Source organism: Lutjanus erythropterus, chromosome 10, assembly GCF_056507025.1.
Source record: "Lutjanus erythropterus isolate fLutEry1 chromosome 10, fLutEry1.hap2, whole genome shotgun sequence".
NCBI lineage: Eukaryota > Metazoa > Chordata > Actinopteri > Lutjaniformes > Lutjanidae > Lutjanus > Lutjanus erythropterus.
In genome coordinates this window covers 3910028-3936429 of record NC_139326.1, presented here as the reverse complement: position 1 = coordinate 3936429, position 26402 = coordinate 3910028, and the positions used below count along the sequence as shown (strand labels likewise).

Here is a 26402-nt window from a genome sequence, read left to right as displayed (position 1 = left end):
ACTTGGTATTCACTATGACTCTCCTCTAATGTTGTCTTTATAACTTTTTAGCCATAATATGCAATGTGAAATGATGACTACAGATGGTAGTGGATGGAAATACATGATGTACATTATTTTGCATTTCTCTTGTTGATATTGTGGAAGTTCTGTTAAAGTATGTGCAAAATTTGGATGGAAATCACTTTTACTTTGCTCTAATGCCATCTTTCTAACTTTTTTGAGTATTATGAAACATAAAATAAATATTACAGACATGCGAGTTGTCTATTTTTGATGAGCTAGTGAAGTTCAAGCTGCAGTGGTTGGTTGTATTAAAAATTATGTCCACTATAAACAGAAATATTGAAAAAAAAAATAAGTTTTTTCTTCTGGTTTCACCTCAGCTCTCTCTAGTCACATGTGGTTATGGTAGAGTTACAGTGTAAATGGATGAACTGTCTATAGTTATGAATAAGCCTGGCCTCTGCAGAGTAATGTGGGCTTCAACCAGTGATTCGTTCCCTGCCAGACATCTGATCTCTCCTCACTGGCATCCAATAAGTCAAACCATTAAAACGTTTAATCAAGTTCTCATTGAATACCAAGGGACGCACTTCAATTGACGGGGCAAACAATTAATGGCATCCTGTTTATTTGAAGTGATTATACTGGGTTTGTTCCCATCTGCCTCGTGGGAGGAAGTGGCGTCCCTGGTGCAGATGCTGTTTGTCAGAAGTCAGAACGGTGAAGCAGCGAGCCAGCATGCAACAGAGGAGATTCAAGCAAACTGAAATAGAACAATGGCTCTTCCAAGCCTGTATCCTATTTCATAGGGAACAATGCTTAGTTTGTGGCACTTTTCCATACACATGAAAGACAAGCCATGCCTCTATAGCTATACACTGTACGCATTTTTGTGATATTTTGGTTCCGTTTGCTTTGAAGTGTGTTGGGGGAAAGACAAGCCTCTGCATAGCATCAAATGCTTTGCTCGCTCTAAAGGGTTTGTGAAGCGGATATAATCATTTAGTTCCACACTGTGTTTTAATGGTTCTATATACATTCAGTGTATTTATGATTAGCTGCCGCGTCTCAGGCCTCCGTCCTGAAGGGTCAGGATGGTCCGAGCAGCAGCTGCGGTCACTTCAGTTCTTATCCCGCACTCTTAGAAACAAAGATGCCAACTAGAACCATAAGGGGTTCTTTGGTTTGTTCCCATAGGAGAAGCCTTTTTGGTTCCTGTTAGAATCTTTTATAAAGGGTCCACTTGGATCCTTTTCAGAGAGTTGACAACATAAAAGGTTAAAACCTAGAACCAGCTGCAAAAGGTTATGAGAACTCCCCATGAGAGGTTCTACAGAGAACCCTTCTATGGTGTTATGGTTCCACCCAAAGCCAACGCTGGAGACTCAATCTAGAACCTTTCCTTCTTCCAAGGGTGCCAACAAAACCCCACCCAGGGGGTTGTATCGATAATGTTTTTATATTCCATGGGATTTATCTAGAATCCACCCGAGGGGTTCTACCAAGAACCTTTTTATATTCCAAGGGTTTTATCTAGAACACACTCAGGTTCTGCTGAGAGCCTTCTTAAATTCAAAGGGTATTTTTTTTGTCCTGAACACTCTGAGGGGGTTCTACCTAGAATCTTCTTCTATTCCACAGATTTTTATCACCCAGAACTCACCCAGGGGGTTCTATCAAGAACCTTTCTATATTCCATGGGTTTTATTCAGAACACACTTGAGGGTTCTACCAAGAACCTTTCTATATTCCTAGGGTTTTATCTAGAATACCCTGAGGGGGTTCTACAGAGAACTCTTTTATAATATGGCACAAAATATAGTTGAAATCCATGAACAGCTCTTCATTGAGGGTTCTTACTGGAAGCCTTAGTCTCACATAGAACCCTTGACAAACCCTTTCTTGAGAAGAGAGTTCTAAAGAATCAAATGTCTCTGGGTAGAACATCAGTCCTTCAGGAAGAACCCTTGTTTCTAAGAGTGTAACATTGTTTTGCAGTTTGCACCTCCAGCCTGTTTTTTTTTTATATTACAAATGAGATTAAATTTAAGACATACTTGTGGAGGCAGAACCAGAGCAGCTGGATAGTTTAGTGACAGGACCCCCGCTGGCCAAGTGTGGTTTGAGGGGACTCCTCCTCCACTTATTGTCCAATGGCATGATTGTTTGTTGTCATTGCGGTATTGTTTTCACTGTCACTTTTTGATCTTGGTTTATGGTCCCAGATGTTGGCAGAGGGGTGCAATCCCACAGAAAAGACATTTTAGAGCCGCGTCTGATGTTCTCTGTGGTGTAGTTCTCCTAAAACAGCAAACACACACTCTTCCTTCCTAAAAAAAAAAAAACAAAAAAAAAAACAAGCAGCCACATAGGCCTACACAGGAAAAGAAAAGTGGCCTGAGCCTGTGGCAACCTGTTTTGTTGACCAAGTTAATCAGTTTTATTGTTTTTCAGTAACAACTGTCCAGTGAAATTCTGAGACACAGTAGATTTATATAAAAAATTTTGCAGTTACCACTGCAGTTAAGCTCCAGCTACAGCCAGATAGCCAAACTTTGTTAACTAATTGTATGGCCAAGACAAAGAGACAAAACATTGAGCAAACTCTTGAAGTGTAATTCTGCATAAGTGTTACATAGTCATAATGCTACATAGTCTGCTCCTATTGGAACTTCTTCAAGTACATTTTCAGAAAAGCTGGTATTAAGTGTTTTTGTACAAAAAGGCCGACAAAACATGCTAGCAAGTGTTCGCTAGGGAATTATTCCGCCTCCATCTAAGCACCGGCTACCAAAAAATAATGTTTACAAACAGAAAAGGGGTGTATACAACACTTACTGTGGGAAATGGGAACTTAAAGGGACAGTTTACCTTAATATGAAATATACATATTTTCCTCTACCTTGTATAGCTGTATCTTTTTAGTAGAAAGACAGTAGTTCCAGTAGATACTAAAGAAAGTAGTATGGTTTGTGTATTATCATGAGCAACTGAGCCATTATTTCTGGAAAGAGACACTGATTTTGAGGTTTTCAAATATATTTCTTTGGTGTTTTGAGCACCATAAGCTGAGTGCCATTTAGTCCCATAATACTGGAGTGAAGGCAGACATTTTTGGGGTGGACATGTTCAAAATTTTGCAACTCAGACCAAAAAAATCTAAATGGATAAATGGCACTACAAGCCAGGGGAAAAATATGGTGAAGGTAACGTTACTCTCAAGGTGACGGGAGGTATGTAAAACGGATATGCACCATACTACACTGTCCACCGTTGTTTCCTCATACGAATGCTGGTAATCCTGCAGCCGTCTCCTCTCTGTGGGTGACTCCCACCTCCACTCCTCCGGCTGCTGTCCGATCGGCGTGAGGAGGCCACCCTGGTCTTTTTCCCCTTCTGTAAAGGTTAGAAGATGTGAATGAATCAGTTCTGTGTGTGCCCAGGGAAGAGACGGCACAAAAGCCGGTTGTGGGGGGTGAGATGGCCCCAGTATAGCTTCTTACCACCAATCAGCAGTGATAAAAAAAAAAAAAAAAAAGAGGAGAGGAGAGGGAGCCAGAGGCGGCAAGGGGAGTAGAGCTCCTCTGTAATTACAACATGGTCTTAAAAAGCAAATACCAAGCCCTAGCAACCTCAGCCGGGAGACAGAGAAAAAAAAGGGAGGGAGGGGGGGATAGCGGAGAGGAGGGGTAGAAAAAAAATAGGCAAGGGGAGTTAAGAAGCGCCACAGAGAGCGACCCTGCAATGACCTCGGCTCTCCAACAATCGTCCCCTGCCAGCTGGAGCCAGGGTTAGGGGCGAGAGCGAGGGGCCGGGCAGGATCCCCTCCGATTTATGACTGACTATAAGGCCCCTGAAAGAAACCCAATCACCCAGGATTCCTGCGCAGCATGACTCTGGCTGGAGAGAATAGATAGCCCAGGAGAGTGTGGGACTGGGGCTTCGGCGGCACAGCCAACGGCTCATACACAGGCGCTGTGACACAGAGGGCCACTTTACCGAGGGGAGGGCCGGTGGGCACTGCCTCTATTATCTGCAGCTCTCCGCATTGAGCATGATATCATTACACTGCACCGACTCTAACCTCATCTGCGTTCAACGACTGCCCAAACTCATCCTCTGAACTCTCTTTGTCCAACATATTTCACAACCTGGATTTACATGCACCCGGCTAATTGCTCTATCTGTCTAATTAGTAGAAATTTAATGGTTATTAAATTTCAACCTGCTATCAATGTAGAGTGGGAAAGAGAGAGGCAGGCTGAGAGTAGGGCATGAAAAGAAAGGGAGAAGGCAGCTGTCTTTTAAAGCGGGGTAAGCCGCGCTTGGAGCTACCCCGCTGATCCATTAGCATATCTGAATGATCCTGTTCCTGCACAGCCACCACCACGCTGCAAGGTGGCACATCTGAAGAACGCGCCCTTTGAATGCGCTTGCAAGCTGGGGAAACTCTTATTTTTCAACCCGTTTGAAAATCCGGAGACAACTTGATGTTTGAGAAGCCAACAAAAATAAAAGAGGGAGAGAAAAGGGAAGAGGGAAAGAAAAAAAGTTTGAGATTTTGAGGAGGACAGAGTTTTACAAGCTTTTTGAAGCCGGATACTCAATAATTCACTTGATGCTACAAGCAGCAGTAAGGCAGTACGGAAACACGCTCATGCATGACAACAGTTCTCGTCGCCCACAAAAGAAAGTGTGTCACAACCTCTGGTTCAGGCAACACAGATGTAATGTTTTGTTAAAAAGTCTTGTCTAAAAGATCCTGAAAAGCAAAATGGAGTTCATTAATTGTGCTCACAAAAGTCAACATTTTTGCAAATCTAACTTAAAGCTACTACAAGGTAGTTTCATATTTTGTTGATTTTGGAGGCACCTGTGGATAAAGGTGGTAGCGTTTCCACTGTAATAACCTCCAAAAAAAAAAAAATCATCTCAGATTAAAATCTCCTCTTGAGAATCCCACCCACTACAAACATTAAAAATAACTATACAGCCAGGGTGGTTAATGAGTGTATAACATTATAGCTACACTAAAATAATATAGCCACTAGCTACAATAAATTCATATAGCTACACTACAGTAATAAAGTTATGTTTGCATTAATAACAGAATTGAAGCAACATTTAAAAGAAGAGGTGGGAAGAAAGAAACAATTACTTTGTTTCTGTACTGAAGGAGTTTTCTGGTATCTGTACTTTACTTGAGTATTTATTTTTCTGACAAATTTTTACTTTCCCTCCATACATTTTAAAACAAATATTAATATATGCGACACAAACACGCAACAAGACGAAAACGACATAAAAGACGTAGCGAGATAGAAAAGAAAAAAATGACATAAAAGACCTGACAATATGTAACAAGACAAAAGAGACTAAAATGACGAAAAAGACATGACAAGAAGGATGTAAAAAGACGAAAAGACGTAACAAGAAATAAAATGACAAAACAGACACTGGTTACTTTTTACTTTTAAACTTGGAGTACATTTCAGAGCCTGTATTTTTTTCACTTTTACTTGAGTAAATAAGTTGGTTCAATACTTCTACTTTTACCACAGACTCTTTTAGTTTCTGTACTTCTGCGTGAGTGTGTGTACTTTTACCACTTCTGAGTTACTTTCCCTAGTAACGGCAGCACTAGCATCTTTCCTAGACAGAATGACACTGTGCTGCTGCCAGAGGAGTGCTGACTAAGATTACAGCGTGTACAGGAATAAAATACAAAATTATAGATTGGTGTTTATTTCTCTCTTTCGCCATGATAGCAACAAATGACAAGATGTGTCGCCAGCCAGGGCTCGGAGAGTAATAGATTACATGTAACAGGATAGCATATTTAGGATACAAAAAATGTAACTTTGTTCCATTACAGTTATAAAAAAATAAGGTGTAATTAGATTACAGTTACACCTTGTAAAAATGGGGATTATTAGCAGGATTACAACCTTAAAATACATTTTAAAATAAAGAACGATATGTGCACATTAGAACTCTTCACGAGTCTCAATGCCACTCTGATCTCAGTGAAACCAGCTAATCACGCAAACATTTACAATCACTAAGATACACAGACCAACCGCTAATGTTAGCTACACAGATCTGCTGATAGCTACACAGACCAACCACCTACTTTACCTACACAGACCAAATGCTAACTTAAACTACAAAGACCAGCAGCTAATGCTACCTGCACAGGACAGCCGCTAACATTAGCTACACAGACAAACCACTAATGTTAGAAGTAATGGAAAGTAATCAGGTTACATTACTTAGTTAGTTAGCAGTTGTATCAGAATATATTTTTAAAGTAACCCTCCCAACCCTTCTTTCTATACAGACACACCTTCTCGCTGATGATCTTGTTAACTTATGTAGGTCAGAGGCATCAGACTGTTTCACAACCAGCTAAAACCTGCTTGTAGTAGCTTTAACATTTCTGATATTATTTGAGCAATGTTATTGCCACTGGCACATTACCTTCACTCTCTCCCCTCATAATCTTTCACAAAACAACTGAAATGATTCTGAAGTAGCTGCAGCTTCATGTTCACAGCACTACTATGGTTCACTGACACTGTGAACCGCCTGCCACACACAACTGAAGAATCTGCAACATGTAAATAATTATTACCAAACTGTTCCAAACAGGTTTGGCTGGGAGAGACACACCCAATATCTGTTGCACAAGTAATACAAGCTGAATTTTTAAATGTATAATATATCTCTATGTTCTGATCCTGATCTTATTTGGTAAATGTGTCAGAGCTTAGTTTTTTTTTCTCTCTCTCTTTTTTTTTGATTAGCCTTGAAGTTGGTCTCCCCTCGGCCACAAAGCGGGCTTCTATTGACTGGTTCCAGGGAGCGTATTGATGGTTCCATAATTTGGGCACAGGAACACAAAAAGGCTGACCCCCGCTGGGCTCAGCACGACAGCCCAGTCAGCAGGGAGGCTTGCATTTATTAGCCTGGGAGAGGAGCTCCTGCAGAATTAAAGCACATTCACCCACCCATTGATCTCTGTCATGAAAACAATACTCGCCTCCCTCTCTGGCAGTGAGCGAGGCACTGCGTGCTCTGAGGTAATTCGGCGGCCATAGAAAACAGGATGGCTCACACCCTCGGGCTCCAAGTAAACTATTTGAAAAGTGAGAGGAATAGGATAAAAAAAACCTAAGCCATATTAGATTATCAATCCACCTGTCCAATTGTATTATGCCATGAATCGGGATGAATGGCGGGGTGAATATGAATGCAGCTGTTGTGTGTGTGCTTCCAGGGAGCAGAAACCAGTCTTTGTTTTTTTGGCTGTGTTGTGACATGTTGAATGCTACTTTATGTGCCTCCGGAGGATTCGGAGCCCAGGTTTCCTCTATTTTACTGAAAAGCTGTCTGTGGATTGGAGCGAGGCGAGGCTTCACGCGGCTTACTGGACTTGCCTTTTACTTTTGGCTCTGGCTTTACAGTCATATGAGAGGTGCAGCGAGTGGTTGCATAGCTTCCGTCTCTCCAAGGGATCTTATCTGCTGGCCGGTGGACAAGGGTAATACATGGGATACAGGCGAGGGAGAATTAGGGCAGTATGTTCCAACACTGTGAGCCCCCACCATCTTAGTTTCTGTTAATCCACTGATAATGGCCCTCATCACCTCCAAAAATACCAGAGAGTCAGTCACAAGGCAGGGGCATGCCTTCCACTATCTCCTATCTGATAGGGTGCACATGTGCATGAAACAGAGACCTGAAAGTGCTTTACAGTTAAAGGGATAGTTCGGATTATTTGAAGTGGGGTTGTATGCGGCACTTATCCATAGTCAGTGTATTAGCTACAGTGGGTGGTGGTCCACACGCCCCCAGTTTGGAGAAGCAGAGAGGAGTATCAGCACAGAAGCTAAGCTAAGCTAAGTACTGCTGTGCACGTAGTTAGCAACAAAAGGTGTCTTAGCCACTTAGCTGCTTAGTCAGACACAAATCAATATCAGTTTAAAGGTACCCTGTATTTAGAATATTTTCACAACTGATGGATGATACCAAACTTTTAAAAGTCAATATAATAGCAATACTTTTTGCCACAATTTTTATCAATATCAGTACTGGAATTAATAATAATAATAATAATAACAACAATGATGATCATTTGAGTTTTAGAAAGAAAAAGAAAAAAAGATTGGAAAATCACAATACATACGTACGATGTAATTAAATAAAAATGTTTGTACTACCAAGTGTAAAAAACAGACTATTTTACAGAAATACTATAATAAAAAATGACAACAAATTAAATACATATCTTCTTGTTTTTGTTCAGCCTCTTTATAACTTTCAGGGTGTGTTTATACATGTTTGAAGAGGTTACTTGTGTTGCTGCTGTGTGGCACTTTCTTGACACAAATTGTTTATCTTGCTGTATTTTTATCTAGCGGTGAAAAGTTGCACAACATAACACTACATTTCCTTTCTGCTATTTTCCATGGATATACTAAAGTCTCACAAGTTTGAGGAGGAATTGTGTGACTGTCCACAGCTGCAAACTTGGTTCTCATGCATCATAAGCTTCATGTGACATGTATGTCAGGGCACACTGTACAAAAGTACTGAAAACAACTGGAAGTGATGCAGCTGCCCACAGTTTGTATTTAAATGATATTATTGATTGTTTTCTTTAAGGGAATACCAGATGAGTAGTTTGTGAGAATCAGTGAATCGTTCCTGCAGAACTGATACACTCATCCCTAATTTTCATCACTTCACTTTGCTGTCATTCAGCCTTTTCTGACGGAAAAAAACACCATTATATAAGTCAAATATTGCTCTCTCTCGCTCAACCAGACTCCCCTCACAAAATCAGTAATTTCACCTCAAAGATCACAGGAATTGCTGGTCTACTGCGGTTAGTTAGTTTGTATTACTGTGTGACTCCAATGAACCCAACCTAACCTTTAAACCATCAGCGGTAGAACAGTAACTCTGTGCTCTGTGAGAGGTACAATGATGATTTTGCCAGTGGAGCCTGGTTGGTTTGGAGAAAGCAATATATGGCTTATACAACAGTGGTTTCCTGTCAGATAAAGCTATTAGCAGTACATTGCTTAGCTTCCTACGCCAGCACTGCTAATGCTTCTCCAAATTGCCGCATTGCCTACCAGGATTAACACTAGATTTTTTGTATGGTCAATATAGCCATTAATATTCCAAAACAACATAAAGACATATGCTTTAGATATGTACAGCTATTTGTTTGAGTACACCTATGTTGCACACATGCATGCACACACACGCTCTGCTGTGAGTCAATTGCGAGTCTGCAGAAAACAACTGGAAAAAGACGCCTCTCACTGCAAAAGGATTCAATCTTTGAATGTTTAAAAAAAGAAAACAGATAATGTGAACTGAAAATATTCTATTTCCTCTCTTGGAGATAAAAAATGGTGGAGCGATGTTGCATTGTGCTTCAACAGTTGTACATCTGGTGATGTTAAGTTCATTTCTCTGTCTTTTCCTCACTCACACATGTAGGGGATGTGATCATATACAACAAAACAAACGGTTAAATGCTAATTTAAAATGGCAGAATGAAATCCCCCACAGCTCCTGTCAGTACTTTGGATAGTGCCACTTGGCCAGACTTGCCAATTATTGTCATTCTTGCAAGACACTGTTTAATTCAGCTCTGTACACACCATGCAGCAAACTTCAATACTGAATAGAAAATAATAATAAGGTTTTTCATATGGTGTATTTGTGATGTTTCTCACCAGCCAATGTAAACCCTGGTGCCGACCGTCATTATCTGTGGGTAATACACTGACTATTGATAAGTACCTCATACAACTCCACTTCAAATAATCTGAACTATCCCTTTAACCAGCACAGCCGCCCAAGAAGGATGCATGAAAATTGAGTTATCAGTTGGTGTTTTGGTCTGCAGGCCTTCCTCTGGACACACAAGAAACAGTCTTGAAGAGGAAGCTACGAGGGGGAGGGCTGCACCAAAACTGCTCTCCCTTTGAATCAGTGTGTGTGTGTGTGTGTGTGTGTGTGTGTGTGTGTACACGGCCCTGACTGTTGACCTGAGGAACTAGCTGGGCTTTGATGCTGCCCTCAGTGGCTAGTGTCCAAGGAGCAGGGGGGGCCGTCTGGACTGTCCGGTCAACTCCTCACACACAGGCCGCAGTGTCAACACATGACACAAGAAGACAGAGAATGTCACACTTCACACATAGTTGAAAGGAGCGGTGCGTCTCATTATGCCACCTAGAGCTGCTTTTGTCAGCTGGGGTTTGATGTGTGGAGGGGAAGGGCTCAGGGAGACGCCATGGCCTGGTATGGGGCCTGCCACTGCCACGTTTGAAGTCACTGTCGGGACAAGGTCTTTCATATTTACAGAAAAGAGAGGAAAACTCAAGGGATGGCCATGATTGGCACGCTGTTTTGTTAGCGCAATAAATGGCTTGAGCTAATCACCATTTGCACTCGCCCTGTTCATCAACCCTCTTGCATCCCCAGGAGTTTTAAAAACAGTGCTTTGCAGGCACTTTTTTGGCTCCTCAAGCATGAAACTTCCTTTAATCTATTCTTACTCAAAAAGCCATTCAAACATCTTACATAAATTATGCTCTTAGCATTAGAATCAAAGGCGAGCATCTCTCCTCATGCTGTCAGTGAGCCTTTTGATGGACAGATATATTGAGGCTTGCTTTATGGGTAGCATATGCGTATTGTAATTCCAAAAGCGACTTTGAAACCCGGCTGCATCCCTCGGTTACAGTGAGAACGAGAACCGTCGCAGTTTTCCTTCATTCATTTCTTGTCAGAAGAGTGACTGTTAGAAATGGAGTGAGACAAAAATGAGAGTAATGGCTGCTGCTCTCTATATCAAACTAGAGCACAATGGAACTTTACTACAAGACTGTGGAATAAAATAAAACTATTCCTTCCAAATTTCCATCTTGATACCCCGGAAATGTAGCCTACCCACAGAAAACTTCTCTACCATGTACACACACACACAAAAAGATATTACATATGCACATATGATGCAGTATGTATAAACTAAGGCCTACCAGGCTGTTTTTGTTTTCATAATTTGGATTGCTCAATCAGTCAAAATGAGCTTAACTGAAAACTGATCAAAATTAAAAGCAGGATCAACAAGTCCTCCAGTATTTTCTTTTCTGTCTGCCCCCGCCTACTTACACACGACCAATGAGTGTCCAAAGAAAAAAATGAATCAAAACAACTCTTCAGAGATGACACAGCGCAGCTTACTGGTAACCTGCAGATGCATTTTTCTGTCTTTTTAAATGAATCTTGACAAATCAAGACTCGAAATTCTAACATATATAAGTGCTGTACTAAAAAAAAATGTGGAGAATCGAGACACCACTAGTCCCACCGGACCAAAGGCCTTTTTTCCAGAGTTTGTCCCTGTTATCCCAAAAACAAAAGCCCACAATGTTCCAAAAATGACACTCCCTGTAGTTTTGTGTCATTCATATCATGGTGTATTTTGATGTGCAAATGTCAGGTGACCTCTATCGTCATGGTAACAATAATAAACACATGGTTAGTGTTATGAAATGGTCAGTTTGGTTAGGTTTTGGCAGCAACACTACTTGTTTAGGTTCAAGTAAAGATCAAGGTTATGGTTAAAATGAGTTTGTTAGTTTCGTCAGCTAAGTCGTGCACTTAAGTTTGAGGAAATGGCCAAATGTTTCAGAAAATGGCCATCTTTTTTGCTACACGCTTGGAAGGAGAGAGTGAGACAAGTGGTTTTCAGTTGGTTGCAATTCACAACCTCACTGCTAGCTGACACTAAATCCAACACACGCAGGCCCTTTAAAGGTAGGAGAATTTGTCTGAGCTGTTCATAAATGCATCGGAATGTCAAACACCAATGTTTTGGGATGATGAAACATCCCAAGCACAGCAAAATAATGAGAAAAAATAAGGAAACACAGGCAGAGGCTGGGGTCTTTGCAGATACAGGCCCCGCCACACACTTCCAGTGGAGGTATACACTGGTTTTTAACAAATGTGTTGCATATTAGACCTTTAATGTAATATTAAAGACACTGTTTTCTTGCTGAAATTTCATTCTGTTTGATCTGTTTTTATGAAGCTGGAACCAGAAGTATACAAAAACAAAGTAAACAAAAAATTGTGATTTTTACGTGGACAGGACAGTTTCTTAGCTAGCGAGGCAACAGCTGTATCTCTGCACTGAGCCAGGCTAGAAGCGAGTTAACCCTAAAGCTTACTAATTAACAGGTTATATCGCTGTTTAATCTGTGAAAAAAGTGTCAGAGCAATGATTTGTGATTTTTACCGAGGTTATTTGCAGGGCAGTTTCTGAGCTGCAGCTTCAGACAGATCCAGGCCAGCTGTTTCTCCTGATCTCTTATGCTAACAGTCTCCTCACAGTAGCTTCATATTTGATGGACATGAAATGGATATGAGAGTAAAATTAATATTCTCATACAACTCTTGGCATAAAAGAAAAAGTGAATAAGTGTATTTCCCAAAATGTATAACTATTCCTTTAATGGTGGTAATGAACATTACGTTATTTACCGCCTGTGAATATCTTATCACTCTCAGGTCCACACAGTGCTCTTCAAATGACTTTTCTCTCTTCATTTGGACACATAATTGGTGAGATTAATGTGTTCCTCCTCTTCCTGCCTTTCTTTATATTCCAGGTTTGTTCATTGTATGTTTCTAATGTTTAACAGGAAGAGCATCCGTATACAACCTTAAATATGCTTTGTCGTCAGGATAAAAAGTATGATCCCGTGTCCTTCCTCTATATTTCATATGAAAGAAAGAAGACTTGGTGTCGACTAGTCAGGCCTCCACCTCAAACCGCCATGGAAGGTCATGGTCAGGGCCTCACTTTGTAATAAACACAAAGCTTCTTTCATAAACAAAAAGAGAGAGAAAGATAGAAGAGAGGGCGTGTGTGTGTGTGTGAGTGTGTGTGTGATGAGGAGGAGGAGGAGGAGGAGGAGAAGGGGGGTGTAAATAGACTCTGTTCTTATCTTTGTTCAAATAGTGTGGAAAGGGAAAGTCAGGAAACATACAAAAGGGAGAAAGGAGGGTGGAAACAAAGCCAGGTACAAGATAATGACAAGGTCAAGTGTGCACTCAATGGCTCAGTTCAGTCGGAGAGAGATAAGGCCCAACCTGCTGACAAGGTGTGTGCAGCAGAGGGGAATGGGAGGTCAGGTAAAGCTCTGGGGAGAGGTCTGCCTTCCACATACACAGCACACCATCTCCTACCTCATTTCTGTCCGTGCACGGCAACACCGGCTCTCCACCACCACCTGCTGGACAAATAAATAATGCACAGTGAGTGGCAGCAATTTCAGCTCAGATGACAGGGTTCCTTTGCCTTTTCCAAACTCAAATTAAAGCACTTTTCGAGGTGTAGTAAATAAGGCCTACATATTTCCATGCATACTGTATACTCAAAATTATTATTTCACTTCTTTATCACATTAAATGAGATGTTATTGTGCTATAAACAGCCTAAATTGTTTTTGTGACAGCACTCTAAAGAGGGATGACAAATTAAAGGAAAACACAACAAAGCATTTCAAAATGTGTCACCTGTCTGTAAGTAGATTTACAATCCAGTACAATCTGGGCAAACTAATATAAAACAATCACTGGACAAATAATTTTGATTTCAGAAAAATCTTTAGTGCTTTACTGAAACCTTAAGATGGCCAGTGAGGCCGGTCATATGATCCACAGACCACTGTGTTACCCTCAGTCCTTCACAGAATTCAATTATCATTTAGCCTGCAAATTGCTCGGTTAAAACAAATGTGTAGCCAACTTTAGCTTAATGTCAACTTAATCAAAAGTTAGCCTTTATGTTCTGGAAAGTGAGAAAAACTGCACATCATCTCCATTTTGAGTAAAAAGCAACTGACCCTTCCTGAGTCCTGTCACTTGTCACCCTGTCAACATTCTCTTTTCCTGTTTACTGGACGGTACCAAGAAAACTAAAAATAAGGAAGAGACATCTATCTCTCTATTTACATCTGATATATAATATTAGTAAAAGCCTGGCTAATTAGCTAGCTATTCTATATAAATCATTATATAGCTAGTTAGCTAGGGTTTTTGCCCAATTAAACAATATAGGCTATGTCATTTTACAGGTCCCCCAGCAAAATCTTCTTACCATCTTCAAAATTTGTGTTTCTTTTCAACCTAGACAAGACGAGCACATGAAACAGGAAAGGAGGTGGTTGGAGGTTGGAACACAGAGCAAAAAGGGGTGGGGCTTAGGAAAGGTCAGTCGGGCTCACTATGACCTGTTTTATCATCTAAACAGTGAACTATTCAGTTAAATAGCAATTTATTATAAAAACAATGCATTCTGTTTCAAGAACTTTCTCCAGAATCCAAGCACTTTCAAGCCTCGAAAACATTACGTTAAAAATGAAGCATTTTCAAGGTTTTTCAGCACACATACAAACTCTGGATGATAGCAAAGCAGAAATGTTGACCAAACTCAGTCATATTTACTTCATATTTCTGTTCTTGTGGATGCTCCAGAGATAAATATGGAATGTTTATTTTTATCCATCACAGTCTTGCATTGTATCATGCCCTGGTGTCTGGGGTCCAGTGCCGTATAATGACAGTATTGTGGGAAGCTTTCAAATCCCAAACCAACCAAAAAACAATGCCGGCTTTAAAGGCATGTTGCCAATGCATTCATCAACTGTTTCCTGGAGCAACTCCAACAATAACCAACAGCTCGACTGGAGGAATTCTTGTCTCGCTTTGATGTTTAAGTTTCTTCTGTTTCTGAGAGGCACATCACCGGCTGAGTGAAATTTAAAAAGGCAGCCAGCTCCCATCTGACGTTGAGCATGACATTAAGTATGATTTCAAACGACAACAAATAAAGTGCGAAAGGGCTACAGGCTCGCAACTTACTTTCACAGAGCATAAAGGATAGGATTAGTTGAAGGCTATCTCTGATGTGTCACTCATCTCCAGGAGAGAGGGGAGAAGGAGAACACAAGATAAAACGTCTTTTTGGTGGACCAGCAAAGCAAGAGAGGAGAAAGAGAGATGGAGAGATAGTATGCTTCAATAGATATCTGATACAACTGATCCAGACACTGACCCTAATCCTGATCTGGAATTCTGATCTCATGCCTGGATAAAGGGATAAAAAGCCTTTGGGGGGTTTCAGGCCAAAAGGGAGGCCTCGGACGGATACTCAGAGGTGGGCTTGGTCAGTGGGACATCAGGCAGCACTTTGACCACAGCGAGCCTTGAAGATGTGAGGGTCCGAGGGTCTGTTAAGTCTCATCCAACACAGCCAGGCTCAGGGTGAGCACTGAGAGAAGGCACCAGGAGAGCGACATTGAAGTGAACTACAGGGAGCGGGCTGGCTATGAGTTTGTGACTGATAAAGCAGCGAGTCAGCAGCTCTTTGCTCGCCTTCATTTGCCTGCTTTTGAGACTAAGGAGTCTCGTGGACGCAGAGATTTATATGATACGGTCTTATTGATTGCATAGAAGAAAACCACTGTGAAGCTGAGATTTAGATCAGTGATTTACAACCAGGGGTAGTTTACCCCGGGGTACACCATTTTATTTACATATCCCAAGGACAAACAGTTACGTAATGGATGATTGGCTGAAATTCAACTTATGGTTGAAAGTAGAGACGCATGATATTGGATGTCTCATGATCAGAAATGTTCATTTCGGGCTGATATATTATTTCATTTTAGCGCCTTTATCAGCCAATACAGATGTTGTGCCAATATTATTGTGCATCCCTCGTTGACAGTAGTTAGCTAAAAGCAGACTGGGACCAAAACACAGTTATGAAGTACAAATATTTACTGTTAATGTGCTTAAGTCGAGTTTTCAGGTATTTTACTTGAATATTTGCATATTTTTCTGACAACTTTTTAGTTTACTTCCCACATTTGAACACAAATATCTGTACTTTCTACTCCTCACATTTTCAACACAGGCTCATCACTAAACTTTTAATGCATTTGACGGAAAGTTTTCATTATTTTAGGGATGTACAATATTAGATTTTTGCTGAAGTAAATCTCAAGTCTTTGCACTCAGGTCCCAAGTCAAGTTACAAATTCTAAACTTTGTGTTTTGAGTCCTAAACAAGTCATAATATACTCTTCAACAAATCTAATGCCATTTTAACTAAAAAGCCTTGACTTGGCATTCTTTGTGCAATTTCAAATGAAGGTGTTGCGTTTCTGTCTGTAATTTTCAACATTCTTTTTTTCTTGACTACCACATAGTTTTTGTATGTTAACAAATTTGTCTTTGGTATCATTGTTCCAGGTGAGGCTCAGTAACATGATGCTCCTTCTTCATGATTCAACTTCTGACGCTTTTTAATTTTTTTTTTTTTTTTTAATCTTTTTGGAGAAGGCAATGTGTATTTTCAAGTCAAAAGGCTCAAGTCTAAGTAAAGTCTGTGCACACCTCTGGTTCACAGTAGGGATGCACCGATACCAGCATCCGGTATCAGTCCGAAACTGTCCGATACTCCGATACCCCACACCGGATACCACGTCACGAAAAATAGCCGCTCCATACAAACAAACATCTAAAGAACCGCCGTGATGCAGAGACGTTTGCTGATGCTCACCTTCTTTTTTTGGACACGCCGTCATCGTCCTCAACATGTCCTCAACATCATCCACTAATGACCGCAGAGACTTTGGAAACTGTCCGTAAAACTCCATGTGAGTCCATGAAAAAGTGAAATAAATGCACAGAGAGCAGCTGCAGACCGCAGCCAGCCGCTGTCCAATCAGTCCTGACGGCTGGAAACTAGTTGATGCGTCGACAAATTAATCCAAGACGAAGAAGAAACACCGCCGATACTTTCTTCATAATAAACTGCTATAAGTTCCCTTTGTGAACTTATTCTTCACCAAAACGTCCTGACAGCACAGGACACACAACTTCACTCTCTGAGGTTCACAGCAGGGTCAATAAAACTGATGCACACATGGCCCCACACTCATACCTGTCCCCCGAAAACAATGACAGGTAGGAACTAATTAACGCTTAGACAAGAGGGACATAAAGAAGAAACTTAAATACTACACGTGTAAATGTGTAATTAAAATACTAGGTAAAATGCTGTAAATGATAATGAAATAATTATCATATAACAACATTTATGATAGTCAACTTAATTCTACAAGTCCATAATAATGTTGTGAAATTATTATACTGAAATATACACAGTAAACTGCACAGTTTAATAAGGAACATAAAATCAGTAAAGTAACTTACTACAAATAATCTAAAAATATAATAATTACAGTAACCATGGTTACACTTGTAGCACAAAACAGCAACAATGATTTGTTACATTTAGAAAATGACCATCTAATGCAAATAAAACATGTTTTAAAAGTTATTCTAAGAACTTTAAGTACTTCTATCGATACTCGGTATCAGCAAATACCCAAATGTAAGTACTTGTAGTTGTACTCGGTCTGGAAAAAACGTGGTATCGGTGCATCCCTAGTTCAAAGTAATGCTATAGATCAAGGGAAAGAAAAGGGTTAAAGGTGTGTGTTTAACCCCCCTGAGACATCAGAAATAAAGGTTAAGGTTACGCCTTAATATTTCTAAAATGTTGCATCTAAGGTTTATATACAGAGCATGGTTCAACTAGTCTGCTGTACTGTCATTTAAAAAACCATCAAATTTATTTTAGCTGATATTGCCATCTAGTGGTGACACTCATGTATTTGATTAATTGGAATTTCTGCAGGTAGAAAGTAATGGAGAACTCCTAATAGTTTTCTTGGCTTTATGTTATGTAAATATCTAAAAATGTCCAAACTATCAAGAGGCACTCATGCCAAAATGAGCCAGACGACAGCTTGCTTCCAGGAGGAGGCAGTCTTAGGTCAGAGTTGGAGGCTTACCCAAACACACACACTCAAAATCCCTGCCAGAGCCTGTGCTCTGTGTGCAGAGGATTAATCAGCCATAGCAGGGGCCCTGATGGAGGGGGAGCCGAGCATAGAGAACATGGCCGGCCCCCACTCTATCAATCAGACAACTCTTCTTCTACCCAAACCAAATTGACCTGCCGATGCACTGGCCACGTCCAAGCTCTGCGTGGAAATAAATCACGCTGGATGAGAGGTAGGTACCTGTCAGCTTCACTGAATGCACCATCCCTCCCTCTGCTCCCCCGGATGGAGAGACGTGTCTGTCTGCGTGGCTCTCTGCCTCACACACAGCAGACTGAACAGCTGACTGAGCTGCACAATTATGGAAAAAGCTTGTTTTTTATGTATGATGGGATAAATGGGTTATTTTTATTGCAATGCATTCTTTAATCCCCTTGGATCATCAGTTGGGTCTGCAGCCAGTGCAGCAGACAGAGGAGGTTAAAGGGACAGTTCACCCCAATATCAAATATATATATTTCTCTTACATGTAGTGCTATTTATCCATCTAGATAGTTTTTTCGTGAGTTGCAGAGTTCTGGAGATATCTGCTAACACTCAATTATTACTGAAGTTGCACTTCGGTTTTGCACTGCTTTCCCATCCACTGTTTTTAAAGGATCAGATTGTAGTATTTAGTATCATCTAGTGGTGAAACATCATATTGCAACCAGCTCTGTTTAGTTTTTTCCTGTTCTGGGATACTGCAGAAACATGGTGCGCTGAGTGAAAGAGGCTCTGCACCCTCTGTAGATATAAAGGGCTCATTCTGATCAAAACACAATGATTCTTTATTTTTCAGTGATTATACAATTATAAAGACATGCTTCTGCCATATTTTGTTAATAGATCCCAATAAATGTTACAAACGTAACCTTTAAGTTTAATTCCTCTTTTGGTCCTGTTTATCCATGCATTACTTTATATTTTTTATTTGTAAAACACTTTGTAACATTGGTTTTGATAAGTGCTATACAAATAAACTTTGGTGTTGCCAGATATACAATTATTATTGTATTTGTACCATCATTTTAACAACTGTACAGCACACAATCAGTAATTCCAAAACAGGATGAATATATGAATGAATATATTTTTCCATTTGAATAAACCCACAATGAAATATTGTTTGATTTGAGCAATGAATCACATCAGCACCGATTAGACAGCTTTTAAACCAGTGGCACAGTGTGTCGATCTGGGGCTTTTATTTTGACATGAAAAATTGGAAGGAGTGAAATATTTTGTCACAGTTCAACATTCCTGTATTTTCCATCTGGCACTGCTGGTGATACAGTTGGTGGCTTTAGTTTCATAAAAAGATAATAATTCCTACATAAAACTATCTTGACTAACTAAGTCATGATTTCTGGAAAGGGACACTGGTTTCGAATTTTTAAAATGTATTTTTTGTCGTTTTGAGCAACACAAAATGAGTGCCATTTAGTTCCATTACATTGGAGAGAGGGCAGACATCTCTACCAATATCATCCAAAACTCTGCAACTAATACCAGAACAGTCTAGACGGATAAACAGCATTACAGCTGCGAGGATAAATATGTATTTTTGATTTTGGAGTGAACTGTCCCTTTAAGGCTAAGTGTGAAGTAGAAGTTTTTTGTAGTTAAACTGTAACCTCCTCTCCTTGAGTGAGAATAAATGTGGTGAGATTTGTCTCACTGGAACTGGTGCAGAGTTGTCGATACGTCCTTGCATCAGTGCTGACAAGACAAATTCGCTGACACTCATTGTTGTTGAAGAATCCGGTGATTTGGAGTCTAATTCTCATTAGAAATACAACCACAACAGCGTGCAGCCGGTGGTGCTGCATGCCTCCCCTCATCCTTCAGCTGTCCCTTTATTCCCCGGCTGTAAACTCTGTTCCAGTGGCTCTTAGCTCCGGGAAGTTTCACAACATGAGCAATGGTGTGAGGGGAGATAATGTGAGGGGGGCCGGCTCTAAATCTCACTCCTGCTCATCTCCTCTCATCCTCCGGTTCACCTCTGCAGCCGGCTGACAGATGACGCAGTGTGTGGTCCAGGCTGCATCTCTGTTCCTGGGTCATCCATTGCTCCTGGAGTGATAAGTGGCTGTGTCCTGGTGTGGCTCATCCAGCTGCACACACAGTCAATCACAGGGTAGAACCACAGTACAACAGCCGCCTGTGGAGGACAGCAGAGCAATAACAAAACTCCAGGTGACATCTGTATCACCTCAAGTGACAAAAGAATTTCTACTGTAGGGCCAGTAAAGGACTAGTTCTGCCACTTTTGCCACCATAACTGTTAATGAGCCAGAGCTGATTTTTATTTCTGTTTCTTGACTTATTAGAGATTAAAGTTATGTCAAGCACTTAAAAGATAAGTTCAGATTTTCTGAAGTAGGTACTTGTGTGAGGTACTTATCCGTTGTGAGTTTGAGTGTATTACCTACAGTAGATGCCTGTGGACATGCCCCAAATCTGGATGAGCAGCAGGAGTATCAGTGTAGGAAGCTATAAAAAACCACCTTTAAAAAAAATCAATATTAGTTTAAGTGCATGCTATATTTAGAATATTTTTACAGCTTTATCTTGCTGACAGCCTTTCATGATGGAAAGTCACCGTTACATAAAACACATATCACTCTTTCCAAAGCCACCAGACATGGGAGTTGCAGGTCTGCTTTCTTTTCTCAGATTTCTGAGATTTCTTACGGTACCCAAAACAACAAAGGTGATTACCTTAAAAATCCTAAACCCTAAAAATCTCTGCAGTAATGTTTCTATCATGAAAATATCCATGTTACTGATCCTGTTGTAACTGTTAGGGCAGAAGCTCAACTCTATACAATATGCCAGTGTCATTCAACCAAATCCTCTGTGCACAAGCTGAACTCTTGGAGGGAAGACACTCATATCATGAGACGAATGGACTAGCATCCGCACTGAGTACATTTGGTGAAAATAACCCCTGCAAAGTTGAATAAGTTTATTATCATGAATCCAGATATATGCCACCATTACTTTCACCCTAAAGGGAGTCTGGTTTCATTGTCTGTGGGACTGTGAAAAAATCTGATTTTTGGAAGGATGTGTGCCATATGATACCACAAATAGTGTCAGGAAATTTGCCTCTCCAGTCCCAAAATGTATATACTGGTGATATATCCATAAAACAGGTCTAGTATTGGACAGAGGCTTAGGGAAATGTTGTCTTGCCTAACAATGGAAAAGATAACGTATAAGGTGAAGGGTTAGGTAGGTGAAGGTGATGGATATCTGATCGGCTAATCAGACATAATATGGTATATATGTCCCATAAATGTTCTGTCCCATTGGATCAGACCACTGTAAAAAGTAATTTTGCTTGTCTTTTGCTTCTGTACCACCTTTGTTTTGTTTCAGATGTTCTGTTTTTATTTTTATTTTATCACTTAGGTCTATTAGTTTACTCTGTTACGTATATTTTTCCTTGCTGTTAATTTTTATGTGGTTATTGTTGTTTGTTTTCATGCTGATGTTGTTTTTTTCATGCAATATATTAACCCCAATATATCCTGATGAAACTGTGCATTGCACTTTTTATAGGGACTTTTTCTTCATTAGAAACTAGTTCTGAAGTTAATTTCTAATGTATCGGGGGAGATGGCAAAAATATCAGGGAGAAATATCTCATTTATTTGCTTTGTGGTTCAACTGCAAAATCTAAGGATACAGATACACGCTGTGAAGTTAAAGAGATGGAGCGTGGCCATAACACTGCCAGGACTACAGCTTTGATTCCCTGTGGGATCACCACTACTGGAGACATGTGCACTCCTGGCGCTGTAAGATGCTTTGAATAAAAGTGTGTGCTGTGCTGCACTCCCCAGTGACACACACACACACACACACACACACACACACACACACACACACACACACACGCCTCACAGGAGATAAATGAAAAGAAAATGAATGCAGTCCAGACCTGAATTCATTTTACATCCCACTGCAGCCTCAACAAGCGGCGAGCTGCAGCCTTGTAGCACTAGATGGCAGCACAGCTGCACCGCTGCACCTCCTCCTGATTGAATATTTAGACGTTCACACTTTTCACTTGATCATTTGTTTGACATAACATGATTACATACAATGTCATATCTGTCCATTCACCTGGTGTTGGATTGACATGTTGCCTGCCCTCAAACTCCTCATGTGCTTTACCATCCTCCCCAGTAAGAAAAAAAAAAAAAATCTAATAACATGGCTGACTAACTGCTCAGCCTGCATGTCATGCTGTTGTGAGCTTGCACGAAAAGAAATATACATAAATTAAAGTTGAGCTCTGACATCAACTCATTGGCCTTTTCCTAAACCAGCCTCTGGATGTGAAGAAAAAAAAACACGTCTGACTTTTGGAAGAGAATATTCCTGTTAATCCTCTGGACCTGATCGCAGTTCGCCAGGTAATTCCTGGAACTTGGCACTCTATCAGTGAAAGGGAAATTGGGCTTAAGATGTGGAGCCCCTCAGGTCCTGCAGAGAGTCTTTAAGAATGCTGAAGGGGAAGACTTGGAAGTTTGATGTTTACAGCCTGAGCTACTTACTGCTTTGCTACTTAGGCTGCTGTTTCTGTTCACGTACAGAAATTTACTCTGAACTGAGACACATAGGGGAGAGCGGGGCATCTTGTCACATTTTTTGCTTTCACTTTAATTTCTCGGTCTCTGTACATCACAGTCACATATTTTTCATATTGAATTAAGTCAGAAATCCTTGTGCATAAATATAATCTTTATGTTAGATTCTCCATGTTAATATAGAGTTAGAAATGGTTAAGACAGAATGTGCATTTGTGACAAGTTGCCCTATCACCAGATAACTTGTCACACTATGTGGGGTAAATCATTTACACAGATATATCTCAACAGATGATAATGATTGTTTGCTTCCCGTGGCTAGTAAAATGCCATGTCAGGCTAGTAAAACTGGCACCTCATTTGTCCAACCACAGCTGGATAATGCATATACAGATTATGTTCTGATGCCACTTTCCCACCTACGTGCCTCCTCAGTTGGACTGCATGGCAAAACATCCTGTAACATGGCTGCTTTTAGTAAGGGAAACAAAACCGGAAGTAAAACAAGTGATTGTGTAAATTAAGGGCAGCTGGACTCAACCATGATCCTTAAAACTTACCAAAGACACAGTTGTTCATGGACATTGACATGTGGCCAGGAATCAGGATTCCTGACATTTATATCGGCCTGATTTTGACACCAAGGAAAATACACAAAACAAAGAAAGCATATTGGAGAGACATGTTTGCATGCAGCAGTGTAGAGGACGCACGATGAGAGGTGCCTTTGTTGCCTGGAATATAAATGAAAGATGCGAGATGACTCGGCCTACAGTGACATCATGGGCATACCCTCTTTGGGGCAAATTGAACTTACTTACTTATCAGTTTTACTGCATAAATACTGCAGTTTAGGTCTTTTGAAAATTGTTCTCACCTCAGATTACAGTGACTTTTACTGTCCGTCAAGAACAAAATGAATGCAGAACTCCTGCAGGATGGCAGTTTATCAGGACTACCTTAACAATTCCATTTTATTGGACTTCATTGAAACATGCTATCTTAAGCGTAGCGTATAGGGTGTGAACAGTGCAAGTGAAGAAGAGCAAGCGGCAGACTGCTGGTGCAGCTGGCGGAGAAGAAACTGGCTCCTGTGCAGTTGTATCTATCTCAGAAGCTTTGTCATCTTTGCCTTGAATTGCCATGTGTCTTTGAAGATGGAGTAAAATAAATCCAAAATAATAAATTTAACACAGAATGTCTTCTATCAACATTTATCCATTTTTGCTGTCTTAAAGTCAGATGTTCCTGTTAGCATGTTGTCAGCTTCCCACAACCAGCATGACAACTTCCTTGTATGTAACTTTGTATATTTGCATCCACGACTCCAAGAATCCAGAATAGAGACCATGGAGTGCCAATACTGTGGCTGTGAATGCATGGTGTGGTGTTGGTGTATACATACTTATCTGACTCTGAGATTCCTGCCCGTCATGATTCATTCCATCATGGCTGACTGTGTTCCCCAGAGCGTGAGGGAGAAGCTTATCATCTGTCTCCTCATTTCATGCCCTGTAGCAGACAGTCTTCAGCGATGGAACAAACTCAGGAGGTAGCCATCATTGACACACCTTCATCTCTACACAGGACACATATATGGAGAAGCGGCAGGCACATATTTAATTATCATATTCAGAAAGGAATTTCAGGTGTGATTTTCTCACAAAAAAATGTAACCTTTCCGCTGCAGTGTTTTCAGGATAAGGTGAGCCGGCTACACCCTTAAAATGTGCTGTAAGCCGAGATAACCTATCCAATATCAGCAACTAATGAGGCAGAAAGAGGAGCTGGAGCAGACAGACACTATCATTTCAGCTCCATACGTTTTCTTGTGCAAGATAAGCTTTGTCAGAGGTCAGATACTGTGTGATAGTTTGACCAATTTTCAGCACTATTTCTGGCAACGGCTGTCGATTTGATGGCGGTTTGGATTGCTGGCCGTGGTGAATGAGCAGCTGCAGTGCTTTTGGCTCACAGGGGAAATCTGTTTGGGCTGCCTGGAGTTGAACTGCAGAGCACTTTTACTCCTGGTGAGAAGATTGCTCTCATGTTTTATTGAACGTTGCCCCCAGCACCTCTCATCCTTGACAATCTGATTCTACCAAGGTCTACCTCATGACCTTAATGTTCAACCAATGGGGTGTTGCAATTCACTCATGCTGACCCCTCCATCAACCTCATCAGCCTCATAGGTCCTTTGGGTAGCGTTTATGGGCCACTCTGAAAGTGGATTAATATCTTTGCTGCCTGCCTGCATTGTACTTAACTGTCCTTGCACTTAAATAACCTGTCATCCCTGCCCTTTAGTTCACTTGTCCGATCACAGACAAGGCTAGACATCACTTTATCATCTATTCTTGGTTCTCTTTCACTGTTGAGGTGCGCAGCCAACAACCTCCTCATACTGAGTATGTACATGTCCTTTTGGCAAACATATTAAATTTGGGTCAAGGCCTCTCAGCTTGCCAGCAGCTGAAATAAGAGTCTGTCTCGTCTCCTTGTCTGACCTCTACAGCTGTCACCCAAACTGTATTGTAGTAGAGATTTAATCCACTATAGCTGTCATGGAGCCAGCGATGCCGCCATAAAAAACAATCCCAGTCCTCTGTTATCCATTTTACCACTTAACCTTTACACCGTCTCAACAAAAGAGGGAATACAGGGGAAAGGAGCAGGTTATTCATAGAGGTTTTACAACCCCAAAACAGGAATTCAGGTATTTCTGTAAAGCGAGAGTGTACAGCTGTGCTAACAGCTACTGATGGAGGTATTTTTCTTGTAATCTCTTAAGTTAATATGGTATTAAAGGTCTTGTGCCATTCACTTTAATATCTATCAAGGAAATCAGCAAAATATTTGTAAAGCAAAATATACAGTGAAAGGGTAATGACTGTTAAGGGGAGCTATTAATGAAGCTCCATAGAACAGTGTATCAGGCCAAAGAAATAATGTTAGAATAAAATCTCATTTTAATGAAATTTTCTGTTATCAGTGGTATCATAGTCCTGGATCTGAGAACAGAAAGGACCCTTAGAAAAAAGTTGAAATCTAAACCCTCCAGTAGGAGGAGCTCCATTGGGTATAAAAGACGGCTCCAGGTGAAGTGCACCTCAGTTTGCTGTATTTGCACTTGGACTACAGTAAATCTGCTGTCACACTGAACTGGACTTTTGACCCATCTGAATGTTTTTCCCAGCAACACTACAGTATGTTTTGGCACGACAGAGCTAAATGCTAATGTCTGCATGCTAACATGCTCTTGATGAATGTTTCGCTCAACACACAATACACAAAACTAACTCATCTTTCATAAGCGCTCAAGATGATGTCTGTATGTTGAAGTGTTCAAAAGTTATGGCTTTTTTTTTATCTGAGGTATGTCACCATGGTTCCCAAGGATCCTTTTGGAGTCTTCAAATGACCATTTGGAAAGACCTAGTTATAACCTTGGAGAAAAACTGTGGAAATTTATTTTATTTTGTGGTTTTGTTCTAAACTTTGAACCTAAATTTAGTAAGACTTTATGCTGTGAACCCTTGTTTTCCAGCTTATACATCCCAGCCATAGGCCATCTGCTTCTAAAAAATATTTCAAGTGGAAATAAATCAAATTAATTACGTTCAGACCAATATTACTCAATGCCAGAATCATTTACAGTGATTCTGACAGCCTGCAAAAAGGTTACATGCTGATGTTTAGCAGGTAGAATATTCACCGTGTTCACTGTCTTAGTTTAGTGTGTTAGCATGCTAACATTTCAGAAGCATTTAAACAGAAAGTACAACACAGACTGATGTTT

At 40.5% G+C, this 26402-nt stretch overlaps 1 long non-coding RNA gene across 2 annotated transcripts; it reads right to left on the bottom strand.

Moving 5' to 3' along the window:
* Positions 1 to 2974: 2974 nt before the first annotated feature.
* Positions 2975 to 16996, bottom strand: LOC146319836 (uncharacterized). Of its 2 annotated transcripts, none has more exons than XR_014771456.1 (3): positions 16670 to 16996; positions 13288 to 13334; positions 2975 to 3402 (listed from the first exon to the last, which is right to left on the bottom strand). It is a non-coding gene; the product is annotated as an uncharacterized LOC146319836 (long non-coding RNA). The 2 variants fall into 2 exon arrangements; XR_014771455.1 differs by having other exon boundaries at positions 13288 to 13331.
* Between the last annotated feature and the right edge of the window lie 9406 nt (positions 16997 to 26402).